The sequence below is a fragment of the Stomoxys calcitrans genome, chromosome 4 (genome assembly GCF_963082655.1).
Source record: "Stomoxys calcitrans chromosome 4, idStoCalc2.1, whole genome shotgun sequence".
NCBI classification, from domain to species: Eukaryota; Metazoa; Arthropoda; class Insecta; order Diptera; family Muscidae; genus Stomoxys; species Stomoxys calcitrans.
The window spans coordinates 72,074,079-72,088,278 of record NC_081555.1 but is presented as its reverse complement, the minus strand read 5'-3'; the positions used below and the strand labels follow the sequence as shown (position 1 = coordinate 72,088,278).

Below are 14,200 nucleotides of genomic sequence, written 5' to 3'. Positions count from 1 at the left end.
AAAATTATATAAAAACGGGTAAACTGTTCTCAACAATGGGCACATATGTTTTTAAACACTCCGTTTGTGACACCTCGAAATATTGATCTAGGACCCCATTAAGTATATATATTTTTGATCGTCTCGACATGCTTCCTATTGATGTAGGTCATTAGGGATTGCAAATCGGCCATATCGGTTCAGATTTGGATATTGCTCCCATATTAACCAATCTCTTGTATTGACTTCTTGAACCTTTGGAAGGCGCAATTTTTGTCCGATTTGACTGAAATTTTGCACATTGTGTTTTGTTATGACTTCCAACAACTGTGCCAAGTACGATTGAAAACGGTCTATAACCAGATATAGCTCCCATATAAATCGATCTCCCGATTTAATTTCTTGGGCTTCTTTTTGTCCCATTTAGCTGAAATTTTGTACAGTGTTCTGTTATAACTTACCACAAGTGTGCTAAGTACGGCCCAAATCGCTTTGTGAAATTTTAGAGGGCATGACCTTGAGTTATGATGATGCTGTTAATGCAGGTGATTTCAACTCCAATATCCTGGTTGATTCTTCATTAACTTAGGGCATGTTGACCTTAGGTCTCTCCACAAATTTCTCGTCAACTATCAATACTCTTTTGGATATTTTCAATAATAATACCTCTATATCGCACTTTATGATCAAATTTCGATACCATGTTTTTCAAAACACTATCTCACTTTTATTGCTTACTAGCTGACCCGGGCCCGCTCCGCTGCGCCTTCTTTTACTTTATATGGAACAAAAGTTTCCTTGGAATGTTTATTTTCGACAATTAAATAGCTTTTAGTGAAATTCCATATATTAGGTATTTGTCCTAATCCCATATGATTTTTATTGGTCTACGAATTTAAGTTTGGATGTATGGTGTACTCCATTCTTAAAATTCTTTACTTCAGCCCGCTACTCTCATGAAATCTGATTTAGGGGTGTTTTCGGGGGTGAGGTGGTCTCCCAAGCACTAGGCCCTGAAAAAATATCAGCATCGTGCTCTTCTTTCAAAAACCATTCATTTAAACCCCATATTGCATTGGTTTAGGGGAGTTTAGACGACGGGGCCAAAATAGGTTATCAAATTCGTTTTCTAATCTTAAATACCACATATTGGCATGGTCGAAAATTTTTTTTATCCTTTGCGGGGTGTTTTGGGGAAGGGGTGATTCCCTAAATACATGGTCCTAAATTTGGAAATCAAATTCGTATTCTACTCCCAAATACCTTTATTTGAGCCCCATTTTGCGATGGTCACTAAAAAATTGCGGATTGTGGGGTATTTTGAGAAAGGGGTTGACGCCCCTGAAAATTGGTCCCGAAAGTGGGCATCAATTCTTGCTCTACCCCCCAATACCTTTCATTTAATCTCCACATTGACATGGTCGGTAAATATGGCCGATTTAGGGGTGTTTTGGGGATTGGTGTGGTGTGATATCAGATACGTGGTCTACTCCCAAATACCTTTAATTTGAGCCCCATATTTCCATAGTCGGCAAAAGTGACCGGCTTGGGGGTGTTTTGGGGGATGGGCGGCCACTTAGTGAGTTGGCCTTGAAAATATATATCGGTTTCGTGTTCCACTCTAAAAACCCTCTTATTTGAGCCTCATATTGCAAAGTCAGCAAATACTTACTATTTGGGTGGTGTAATGGGGATGGGTTGGCCCCATAGACACTTTTCCCGAATATTGATATCAGATTCGTGCTTCCAATGACCTTTAATTTGAGCCCCATATTGCTATGGTAGTAAATTTGTACCCTTTGGGGGATGTTTTTGGAAAGAGGCTCCCCCCAAACACTTGCTCCCATATTTGGATATCAGATTCTAATTCTACACTCAAATACCTTTTATTTAAGCCCCATATTCCCATGGTCAGTAAATAAGTCCTGTTTGGGGGGTGTTTTGGGGAAGGGGTGGACCCCCAGAAACGTGGTCCCACATTTGGATATCAGATTCATATTCTACTCGCAAATACCTTTCATTTGAGTCCCATATTGCCATGGTTGGTAAATATGTCCGATCTAGGGGTGTTTTGGCGGTTGGGGTGGTCCCCCTAGCAATTGGTTCGACAAATGGATATCAGATACGTTTTCTTATCCTAAATACCTTTTATTTGAGTCCCATATTGTCGTGATTGTTTTAAATATATGTTTGGTAGGTTTTAGGGTGGGGCGGCCCCCCTAGGTACCCCATCCGAAATTTGGATATCAAATTTTTATTTCTAGGGTACTATATGTGGGCACACAAAATTTCGCTTAAATCGCATCACCCATCTCCGAGATCTGGCGTTTCTGAAAATTAGGGTAAGGGGGAGGGTCCGCCCCCTTCAGATATCAAAAAATGTAGTACCCTATTTTCACCATGGGATCATTATGCACCATCTGTGAAAATTTCAAGAAAATCGGTTCAGCCGTTTCTGACTCTATAAGGAACACACAAACATACAAACAAATTTCACCGTACATGGACATATAGAACCTTTTTTCTATCGTGACTATATAAATTTGGATTATGCGATCTTAAATGATAGAATGTGCCAAGTCAATTGGGATTTACTATATGCGCTGGTTTCTATCGAGTTAGGTTTTCTACAGGAAAATATCTATAATGAGGTGGTGCCCATGAGATATATGAGTACTAGATCAACCACCAAGCCTTGGTTCAATTCTACAATTAAAACATTTATAAATTACAGAGATTAGGCGTACTACAGATGGAAGCGTTTTAAGACTCCGGATCTTTATGAGGAATTTTGCTCGGAAAGAGAGAGATTAATAGATATATAAAAGCAGCGAAAACTGAAAACTTCTCCAGCAGATTTAGTTCCGCGATGGTCTACAAAATTAAATAAAAAGTAATAAACGATATGGGTATTGGAAAATCGTAGTGTGTTAAACACTTGCGGGGCGATATGGATGAATTAAACGAAACTTTTTTTAAAACACCAAATCTACAAAATGATAATTTCTTTTATGGTTTTGACATTAGGCAAGGGGAAGACATTCGTAATAGTTTTGATTTCAGATGTGTTGCAACTTATGAAGTAAATGCAAATTTTGCCCATGAACATTCCACTAAGGAACAGGGGCACACTTCTCACATATTAATGAGTGCAGTCCGATTCAAGTTAAAGCTCAATGATAAGGAGCCTCCTTTTTATAGCCGAGTCCGAACGGCGTACCGCAGTGCGACACCTGTATGGAGAGAATTTTTACATAGCATAGTACCTCACAAATGTTGCCAGCATTAGGAGGGGAAAACCACCCATGAAAATTTTTTCTGATAGTCCGCCAGGATTCGAACCCAGGCGTTCAGCATCATAGGCGGACATGCTAACCTCTGCGCTACGGTAGCCTCCGAAATCCTGGGAGAAATTCTGCAGCTCCATAGAGGATATATATTATTGTAGGATACACTCAGATGTCAGATAATGTATGGACAACGTCTAGTGAAAAAACACTAGAAATATGCCTGGAAACACATATCCCGGAAAACTCTTCAACGAAAACAGTAGCGCCAGAAGAGGTTGAAACCTACTACATACATTCGTCAGAGATTGTTGGGGAAGTGGGCGATTAAAAATGTTGACACTTTTAGATTGCCAAGCCCGGTTGAATTGTAAGCTGTGTCCGATAGAGTAGTGCCTTGGCCTAGAGAGATATACATACTCTGTTTGCATGAAAATATCGTACACACCTGTGGAATTGTGAGACACTATGGTAATTTTCATTCCAAAACCAGGAAAATCTTACCACACGAAGGCGAAAGATTTTCGTCCTATTAGTCTGTCATACGTTATGCTGCATACTCTGGAGAGGTTGATAGAAACATATCAATAATCGCAGGAAATCGACGTTCTTGGCAACAGCATGCGTATAGTAAGGGCAAGTTCACAGAAACAGCCTTTCACGACTTAGTCGCCTGCATAGAAGTTTATCTCACTGTCAAGCAATACACTATTGTAGTATTTCTTGAATTTAAGGCTGGTTTAATAATGAAAAATCGACAATAATGAGGGAGCTGGAGCATGTAGAAATTAAAGTGGGATAAAATTAATTGGTTGAAAAAGCCTCAGTCGACCGTAATAGAAAATGCTAAATGAGTAGACCAAAACTCCGATGGAGTGATCAAGAAGAGCGAGACATCTCGAAACTGAGTGTCGGAGATTGGAGAAGAAGCGCAGAAGATCGAGTCGCTTGAAAATCTGTTCTACGTTCGACTATACGAATAAATTTTCTGTAATGTCCAACTAAAGTGAATGAAAGTACAGTATGATAAAATCGGGTAATAAATGCGCCGTTTATAGGATTAAGCCCTAAATCGGCCAATCGGTCTATATGACAGCTATATCTAAATATGGTCCGATCTGGACCATATTTGGGTTGGATGTCGGGAGTCTAAAGCATCTCACTGTTTCTAATTTCAGCAAAATCGGAGAATAAATGCTCCTTCTATGGTCTTTAGAGCCTAAAGCTGAAGATCGTACTCAATGACAGCTATAGCGAAATAAATCCCGATCTGGACCATATGCGGGACAGATATTGGGAGTATTGGGGATACAAGTATTGGGGATATGGCAGATATATTCAAATTTAGTCCAAATCATTGCAAAATTTCAACTCAATATCTCAATTTTTCAAGACTGCAGCGTGATTACAACTGACGGACAGACACACGGACATCGTTAAATCGTCTTAGAATTTTACGACGATCCGAAATATATATACCTTGTAGGTTCGGAAACGGATATTTCGATGTGATTCAAACGGAATGACTAAATGAATACACCCCCTATCTCATGGTGGCGGGTATAACAAACTAGTACAAATCAGCCGTGTGAGAACGGTATGCTTAGCCCACTTTATTATGCTTATGTTTTGCGTACGAAAGCAAAGTGGGCTACCGAAAGTAGTCTAAGACAAAAGTCGTTCTTTTCAGCAGTAAATGAGCCCTTGACATTAGTTGAGGCTGGGTACTTCACACTCAGAGAAATTTTTAAGTAAAAACAGAAAAATGTTTCTTATAATAACAAAAAGTGGGACAGTGGGGAAATGATAAAATATTTATCTTAGCATAAAAATGTCCAAAATACTTTAAAAATTCGTATATTTCACTATATGCTTTACTATACTATTATAATAAAGAATACAATTTTACCAAATTTAATAATTTGTTTAGTGAAGTTAGGTCAGGTTGACCTCCCTCTTACTTCCTTTGTTAATAACTTGTTAACGATTTGGTTTTTTTAATATTCTGTGAAATGCTTATACTTTCAAACAAAAAACTAGTAATGACTTCGACTCATCTCCCGAACAACTGTCAAAACGCATAAAAAATTATGACGAAAAAAATTCGAACACATTTCATAGAAGTGGTACTGAGTTCCATGAACAAAAAAGTAGCGACACGTCGCTGCATCAGTATAAATTTCGCTTCAATTATTTGCAAATTTAATTAAAAACTCATGAAATGGGCTCCAATCAACTCTGATTTAATGCTGTTGTCTTTGTTGTGTGTTTCTGTTTGACTTTTGTTTATGTTTTGGCGAAGAATAGTCACGTTGTGGTCTGGTGAACGGCGCTTCAAACATCCACCTACTGTTCAGTACTCAGAAAGATCCAAAAGATGTATTGATTGTGCATCACAGCAGCACTAAGGAACCTAATGCCTAATGATATGAAAATGGGTCTATTTTTTGCTCTTCGAAGCGGTTAAAATCAAACTCAACACCAGAAAGACCTAGATATTTTATAGAATTAGTAAGCCCAAACCAGTAACTGAAAAATTTTAATATTGAAATAATTTTTTTTTGAACTATGTTCCTTTGTCAATACTGTATATATTTCGGTAAAAAAGTATATATACATGTATGTACACTTATGCAAAATCGGTGCAGCAAATGAAAGCATGTATAGGGCAGGCGGGCAAGATTACGAGACGTTGGGGCATTTCCTTTGTCATTGCCTGGCTTTTGCGTCTAACAGATACCGCCACTTAGGTGGGGACACAATACCAGACATGAACCAACTTAGGGGCGTGGCATGGAAAACAATTAAGAATTTTGTAAGTAGCACAGAAATCCTAACTTAGATTTTCTTTTTCGAGGTTACTTAGAGCGCACAACAAGCCGATTACTGGCTTGGGTGTATATCCATAGTGGCATGGGCGGATTAATATCTGCACCCTCTTTTAAACCTAACCTAACCTATGTATATATTCACAGAAAAATATATAGATATTCTCTATATATATATAACCCCTCCAAAACCCCAATTAGTCGATCACAGGGTTCCCATATTCCTCTTCAAATTGGGCTTGAGTAAAAATTTAGCGAACAGTGGTTTTTCTATCTAGGTATACCGCATACGTATTTCAGTTAATATCGCTTTTATAAATAAAAGATTGTGTTAAACATGGAGATGATGCCGATTAAATAAAATGCTACATATGTTTTGGAACAAAAAATTTTTTCTTCAAAGAAAGTTTCGAATGAATTTCAAAAAATCGGTCAAAATTACCGGTTGGTCTTTCTAGTGTTAATTATAATGCCATAATAGTTATGGTATAAAATATATTTATCATTCATTTTTAAAACTTCTACACAAAAGCCTGCTAAACGTTTTGTCTGTCATGCCATTATTTGCTATTTAAAGGAAATATTGCAATATTTTCCTATTACATATGACTAACCCATTGAACTTAGTTTAGGTGCTTTGCGCCGTGACCTTAAAAGTCAATGACTATATTTTGTGTACGTTGCATTGTTAGTGTTTTGTTGACGTATTTCTGCCCTTGCAACACACTGTTTTTGACAGAAAAAATTAATTGGTTTAAACTTTGAAAAACGCACACATTGAAGAATTAGTCAAAACACCATATCTCTCTATCCACGGCAAGTGAACAAACAAACAAAATTCCCCGACAGGGAAATGACAATGCCCTGCACCACCATAATATGCCAGCTAGCCCGTCAGTCAGTTAGCCAGATTACCAACTATTGAAGCTCAGACCAGAGGTAACAAGTCAAAGAGCAAAGCCACCACCACTGAGCCAAGTGCCCACTGCTGCCAGCCAAAAAGAGCCCCTTGTTGGCTGGCTAGCAGACGTTCGTCAAAGGTAGAGCATAAAACGCTCTGCCAAAAGTGAACAAAGCGAAACGTAATTTAAGGTATATCTCTCAGCCGCTGACGTCTGCTGACTGCCAATATTAAAAAAAAGTGTTTTCATTTCGTTTTGTATGGACGGCTGGCTGTGAGGGGTTTTGCATACCTTTTTCCAAACATTTGTCATCATTTTCGGAAAACAAGTTACAACGAGCAGACGCATTGTCGAACGCCGGTTTGTTGGAATTCTCTGCGAGAGGAACAAGTGCACCGCGCCACCACCACCAGCACGAAACGAGTGAAGCTAAAAAACGGAAAGCTAATAACCAACAACCGGAAACAGTAATGAGTTTAGAATGAAAACCGAGTCGTTGTCATCGTCTGTTGATAGAACTTGAAATAATTACGGTCGTGTTCAATTGGATATGTCGCGTCGCGAGAGTATAATAACCGCAACGACAGCTCACCGCAGTGTAACTCCGGTCACGGTATGGAATGGAGTCCAATATGCCGCCTCCTCCAAAGAAATAGAGCTACTGCGTCAGGAATACGGTCTCGATACGCGAATGTTGGAAGAGAAATTAGTGCCGCGTTATAAATACCATAAGCCTCAGGCCAGTGCCAAAAACCGATTAGTACAACCCGCAGGCTTCGCGAGTGCTAGAGGCCCCCCCAAAGTGACCAAACCTAGTAATTCCTCCATATATGAGACAATAGGAAATCCTTCGGTGAAACGCTCGCATTCCACCTCCTCCAAATCGGATTGGATTTTGTGCTATAACGATACCAAAGAAAATTTCCACCCCTGGTCGAGCCAGGGCGGTAGTGGGTGTGACAAACGTTTTGGCCAATTCGATTTGGTGCCTTGGCGCAAACATCGTTCGGCCTTGGACTTGAGCACCTTGACCGATTACAGCTCAAGTCCCCTGAATATCAGTGCAAAATCCCTCAATCGTTTGGAAAAATTAGAACTCAAACAAAATCGCCGCCAATTGAAAAAGGCCAGCTCGAAGGCCTCTCAATCCAAGCAGAAACGTTTTGTACGCGTTCGCCTTATATTCTCCATAGAGTTGAGACACAAGAGAATGGAATTGCTCAAGCAAACGGCCATAACACCCCGGGTTTTCGAACAGAAAGTGATTCTCTCCGATGGTGATGTGGCTGAATACGAACGGATACTCTTCAACGCCCACTCAAGTGTGGAGGATCATTTGGGGTATTTCACACGCAGAGGGTTGGCCGACAAGGCGGAGCCTCGACGTCGTCCCGCCTTGGACTTACAGCCCATAGAACATATGAATTACACGGCCAGCAGCGAAACCACGACGGCGACGACGGACACCTCGCTCTCGGATAACCTTTCACCTGTGGAGCTATTGCTACACACTCGCCAAGTGCCATGTGTGAAGTGCCGAGATGTAGCCATAAAATTAAGGTAAAATGCAATAAAAATGAAACAGTGTATGTGAGTGTGTGCGCCCGTTTGGGGAGAAAACGCTCCACAATAGGTGGAAAATGAAAACAAAACAGCCAATTAAAGTCAGTCGGTCTTACGCAAAGCCAAACTTTAATAACAAGCCCTCTTTGTTTAAGCCCATTTTTAGCGTTTAGCGTTAACATGGAAAACAAAGACTAAACCTCCAAATCTCCTGATTTGGCAACATACTTTCAAATTTTGAGTATTAATATTTTTTAGAATATTTTATTGTGAACAAAGTTTTATTACCATCTATTTTCGATTCTATAAAAATTGGGTTAAACGTTTTGATAATTGGCCCATTTTTTGTTACTATTTGCTGAAAAAAAAACTCTATAGCACACATGAAATGAAAGTTCACTGAAATGGTTTTGGCAACGTTACACTGTGAGTTCCATCGATTTGTCTCTTTAGAAAAAGCTGATTTTGCTACAGATCAGTTAATCATGATGTTCGCAATTTGTATAATTAAATTTAATTGAACATTAAATTCTTCAGTCCGTTTTTAACGATAGAAAAGAGTCGACTTTCGTTGACAACAAAGTTTGAAAATGAGAAATATACTGAACTCAATTTTAAATAAATAATGGTTCAGTGTACAAACTTGTTGTCCAATATCGTCCATAAAATTTGGTACATTCGAATTTTTTGAAATGTTTTACAAGTGGAAACGTTTGGTTATGTAAGGGCGAACTTACGAGTAAATTGGGCAAAGTCGCCCATTTGATATCCTACACCACGATAAAACGCTTGTTTACAAACTAAATATACGTGGTATGTGCAAAAAGTATTGCGAATGTTGTATTTCTTAAGTAAGTGCTTATTTTTTATGAATATCCATTTCGTGGCACTCATTAATGTTGCTTTTGGTAGCTGCATCGTGTGCCACTGTTATATTTTAGTTTCCAAACAAAATTTTTTACAGATTCTTAATCCAGTTTTTAGTGTAAGCAAAAGTCGTGGACGATCCAAAACACTTCCAAGAAAAACAGCAGTCAAAAACCGGTGAGGAAAGGCAAAAGTCGGGCGCAGCGGACTTTATAATACCCTACACCATCCAGTGTACCTACTCAGACTTTAATTTTGTATACCTATTGAAATATCGAATACTCACTACTGCATTATTTAGATATTTATGGGAGCTATAAGTGAATCTGAACCGATTCAAAAAAAAAAAAAACACCTCATGCCAAATTTTGTAAAAATCAATCAAAATTGTTGCTTATGCAACCTTAATCCGAATTACCCTAAAGTTTTCTGCTGACTATTTTTGGACGGTTTATTCAAGATTAATTATTTTAACGCTTATAATTCTTAAAATATTGTGTATTTGTACTTAGGTATCCTGCTGACGACACCAGGTTTGTTGGGGTACAGGTTTTTTTGTTGAGAAAAATTTCAGATATTTCAACAATTTATTGAAGAAGGAATTAAAATATATAATATTAAATGGAAGCAGGATATATTGAACAATTCTACGTAGTCGCTTTTGTTAAATCGGTTAAAAATTTCGCCATCTAGGGACTCATGAGGCCAATGTGTGAGAGGTCTTAATATGGGAGCTATATCAGCTTATTGACCGAGTTGGACTATATTCGATATGGGCATTGGGAGTGATAGCAGAAGTCATCTTGCAAAGTTCCAGCCAAATCAGTTCATAATAGCGTCCTTTATTGGCTTGAGAAGGCAAATCCGTAAATCGGTTTATATGGTTGCTATATCAGGTTATTGGCCGATTTAAACCAAATGATGAGAGACATAACAGAAGACCTTGTTCAAAATTTCAGCTTAATCGAACTTCAATTGCGCCTTCTAAGGACTCAAGAAGTCGAATCGGAAGATCGGCTTATATGGAAGCTATATCTAAAACAGAGAACGGTTTGAATGTCATTTTCATTGCCTATGAATCCATTCGTAAAAATAGTGCATATTGTCGTCACCACACATCATTTCAAAACAACAGCATTCAACATTATTCATAGAAAGAGAATATGACGAAGGTCGTGTATTGCATTGCATGTCTTGTGTGTTACTCTCACCTAACATTCTCAAGGGCAACGAAAATGCAGCGAATGGTGTGAATCATTTTAGTGTTGTTTGAACAGTTGAGTGGAGCGGACGTTTTGTTGTTTCACTTCGCAAGAATTTTCCTGTAATTCGTAATAGGTCTTTTTTTTTGTTTTGGAAGAAGAATTTAAGTTACTAAAGGATAGCTGCGATAGAGGTATCCATTAGGCGGGGGCTTTTGACGAAGACACTTGGTTCGAGTCCTAAGGACAAGGCCTAACCTATTCTTTCTTTGCATGCCTATAATTTGCCTAGGCAAACCAACACGGTATCGCTATTGAGAAGCTTGGTGCGAATGATCCTATGACTCTCACTATTAGGAAACGGCTCGGGAATTTGCTGCACAGGCTACCCCAAAACTATACGTCGAGATTCGGAAACTGCACCGCAGTCAGCTAAAAGGCTGCGGTCACCTGGAGGACATCCCATGCCTTAAAGAACTAGGCCTTTCACTAGGGACAGTTTGGTGATGGCAGTTGTCGACAAGGAAGAAGAAGAGGGCTGCATAGCTAGGAATAATTGAAGTGGGAAAGTCAATGGACTGTCATCAGTATACTCAGATGTCCTTGCTGAATTACCTGGGGCTCCTCCAGTTGTTGTTGCTGAACGCATGCCTGAGAAACTATCGACCACATCGCCAAAGTCTGCAGATTGTAGAAGACTGAAAATCCGCCTGCCACGATCGAGATAGGAGGGGATGGCATCGAAACGGGACCCGACAAGCCCTATGCGGGTGGGTCATCCAGTTTGACTGGGCTCAAGGTGTGTGTCAGCGAGGAAGTACGGAAATTATAAAGTACTTCGACAGCAACAGTCAGTGAAGCATCTAAGGAAAAATAATCCACACTGCAAGTGTCCAGAGTTCTGAGAAATCTCCACCATTGTAAGGCCGCTTCGGCGGCACTAAAGGTCCTTCTGATGCCTAGGGGATTTGACGTGGTTCTTATCCAGGAACCATGGGTGTATGGAGGAATGGTACGTGGACTAAGTATTCCGGGATTTAAACTTCTCAAGGGTACGGGGAATGTATTCTTGCAAAGGGTAGTCCAAATGTTTTTCTTCTTCCGTCGCTAAGCACTGAAGATTTAGTATTAGCCTGCCTTGAAATAAACAAGTCTAATTACTGGCTGGCTTCCACATATATGGCACACGATTCAGAGATGCCGCCTTCAAACCTTGAGTCGCTGGTTGAAGCTGCTTCTGTAGGGAAGAAAAGCCTCATTATAGGAAGTAATGCTAATGCACATCACCAGATATGGGGAAGTTCGGATGTCAACGAAAGGGGTGAGCTGCTTATAGAATCTGGCGATTTGTAATAGAGGGGATAAACCGACCTTCATTACCAGGAACAGGCAGGAGGTACTAGATATTACCTTTGTATCGGAAGATATAAGTGGGTTGTGCTGGATAACCACAGCTTCTCTGATCATCGTTATAGTAGTTTCAGCCTTGGAGAAAATACTGAAGTAGTGGTCTCTCGGCTAAACAGAAAAAAGGCGGATTGGTATGAATTTCGGCACAAATTCTGCACGTCTATCCCTTCTAGACTAGAAAAGGAAGTGGTAACTACGGAGGATATAGACATAACGGTCAAGCGGATCACGAAGTCCCTGAATGACTCGCTTGTGTCAGCATGCCCGAGTGCCAAGCCAAGGGGCAAAGAGCGACCGCCATGGTGGACACCAGAGCTGGTTGGTCTAAGGAAGGACTGCAGAAAACTCTTCAATAGAGCAAAAGCCACAAGAGCACCATCCGATTGGAACATCTATAGGGTTGAGCTAAGAAAATATAAGGGCGAGCTTAGAAAGGCTCTGACCAAATCCTAGGTGGAATTCCGCAGATCCGTGGAGGATACATCTGAGGCCTCTAAGCTAAGGAAGATTCTGTCCTCGAGACCTATTACGGTGAGGGTATATTCAGAAGTCAGAGAATGTCTAGTGAGGAAACACTAGAACTACTCGTTGATACACATTTACCGGGAAATTCTCCAACGGACAACGTGGTGCCATTAGAGGTTGTCACTGTTATGCATTCGTCGGAGGCCATTATGGAAATTGTGTCTGCGCTGAAAATCCTTTGGTTAATAAAAGATTTCGACTCCTTTAAGTCGCCAGGCCCTGATAATGTACCACCGGTTGAATTACAAGCTGTGTCTGATAGGCTGGTTCCTTGGCTTAGTTCTCTTGGCTTGGTTCTCTGCTTGCATAATCATATCATATATACCTGTGGGATGGAGGGACACGAAAGTCATCTTCATTCCGAAAGCAGGAATACCCTACCATACGAAGGTGAAAGATTTTCGTCCTATTAGTCTGTCATCCTTTAGCTGAAGACTCTTGAGAGGTTGATAGAAACGGACCAGAATATCTTAGGGCAAATATCTCCAGGGATCTTTGCCCTAAGATATGCTGGTCCGGTTTCTGCAGATAAATCTCCACCATTGTAAGGCAGCTTCGGCGGCACTAAAGGTCCTCCTGATGGCAGGGGGATTTGACGTGGTTCTTATCCAGGAACCATGGGTGTGTGTCGCGGCAGCAGCATACATATAGTAAAGGCAAATCCACTGAAACACCCTTTCACGACCTAGACTACATAGAGGGTTCTCTCGCTGTCAAGGAATATACTATGGTAGCATTTCTTGACATTGAAGGTGCTTTCAATAATGTAAAACAAGCGTCAATCATGAAGGAGTTGGAGTTTCTAGGCATCAACTCTACCGTAAGAAAGTTTATTAATAACTTACTTACTAAAAGATGGCAGGCTTGGGATCTGTGGATCTAAAAAGATGGGTCAGCAGGGGAACACCTCAAGGAGGTGTACTGTCTCCTCTACTTTGGAATATAGCCATGAACAATATATTATTGTATATAAAGTGGTCGCGTATGCTGATGATGTGGCAATTGCGATTAGGGGAAATTTTCCCAGCACTCTAAGAGATATACTTCAGGAAGCTCTACGTGCAACAGCAAAGTTGTGGTCTGGGTATAAATCCGTGCAAAAGAGAAGTAGTTCTTTTCAGCAGGAGATACAAGATGCCTACAGTGGAACCTGTCTCCTTGGGAAGAGAGAAAGCGCAAGATACCTGGGTATTATGCTGGACTGAAATTTGAACTTCAAATCCAACATTTTGGAAAGGGCAAGAAAGGAAACTCTTGCCCTATACAACTGCGAGAGAGCCATTGGCAAAAGTTGGGGGCTTAGACCGCGTGTCATGCCTTGGGTATATACCGCAGTTATCAGGCCTATAATGCTATATGGTATTGTGGTCTGGTGGACGGCGCTTCAAAAGTCCACCTACTGCTCAATACTGTGTTATCCTTGATACAATATCCTATATGGATTACACCCTAGCTGAGCCGCTTTTTGATAAAAAGTAGTGTACAACTATTCCTGATAGAACCCATTGGAACTACGATATCCCCGGTTTCAGAAATTACATAGACTTCTATGCGAATGGTTCCAAACTAAACAACCAGGTGGGCTTTGGGGTGTACTCTAAAGATCTAGAACTGGTCATATCGAAAAGGTTACCCGA

The 14,200-nt window shown here is 40.2% G+C and overlaps 2 protein-coding genes across 7 annotated transcripts in view; both read left to right on the top strand.

Moving 5' to 3' along the window:
* The window catches only part of LOC106092154 (uncharacterized), a 432,693-nt gene that overhangs the window by 163,581 nt on the left and 254,912 nt on the right, over positions 1-14,200 (top strand). The window lies entirely within an intron of this gene.
* The window catches only part of LOC106083818 (putative uncharacterized protein DDB_G0289263), a 255,441-nt gene that overhangs the window by 70,610 nt on the left and 170,631 nt on the right, over positions 1-14,200 (top strand). For 2 of the 6 annotated variants that reach the window (XM_059368265.1, XM_059368264.1), the window contains exon 1: positions 8,486-8,556. The exons of the other annotated variants lie outside the window; for them this stretch is intronic. The gene's annotated coding sequence lies outside the window, so the exon portion shown is untranslated. Of the gene's footprint in view, positions 1-8,485; positions 8,557-14,200 lie in introns of those variants that run through there. 6 annotated transcript variants of the gene reach the window in all.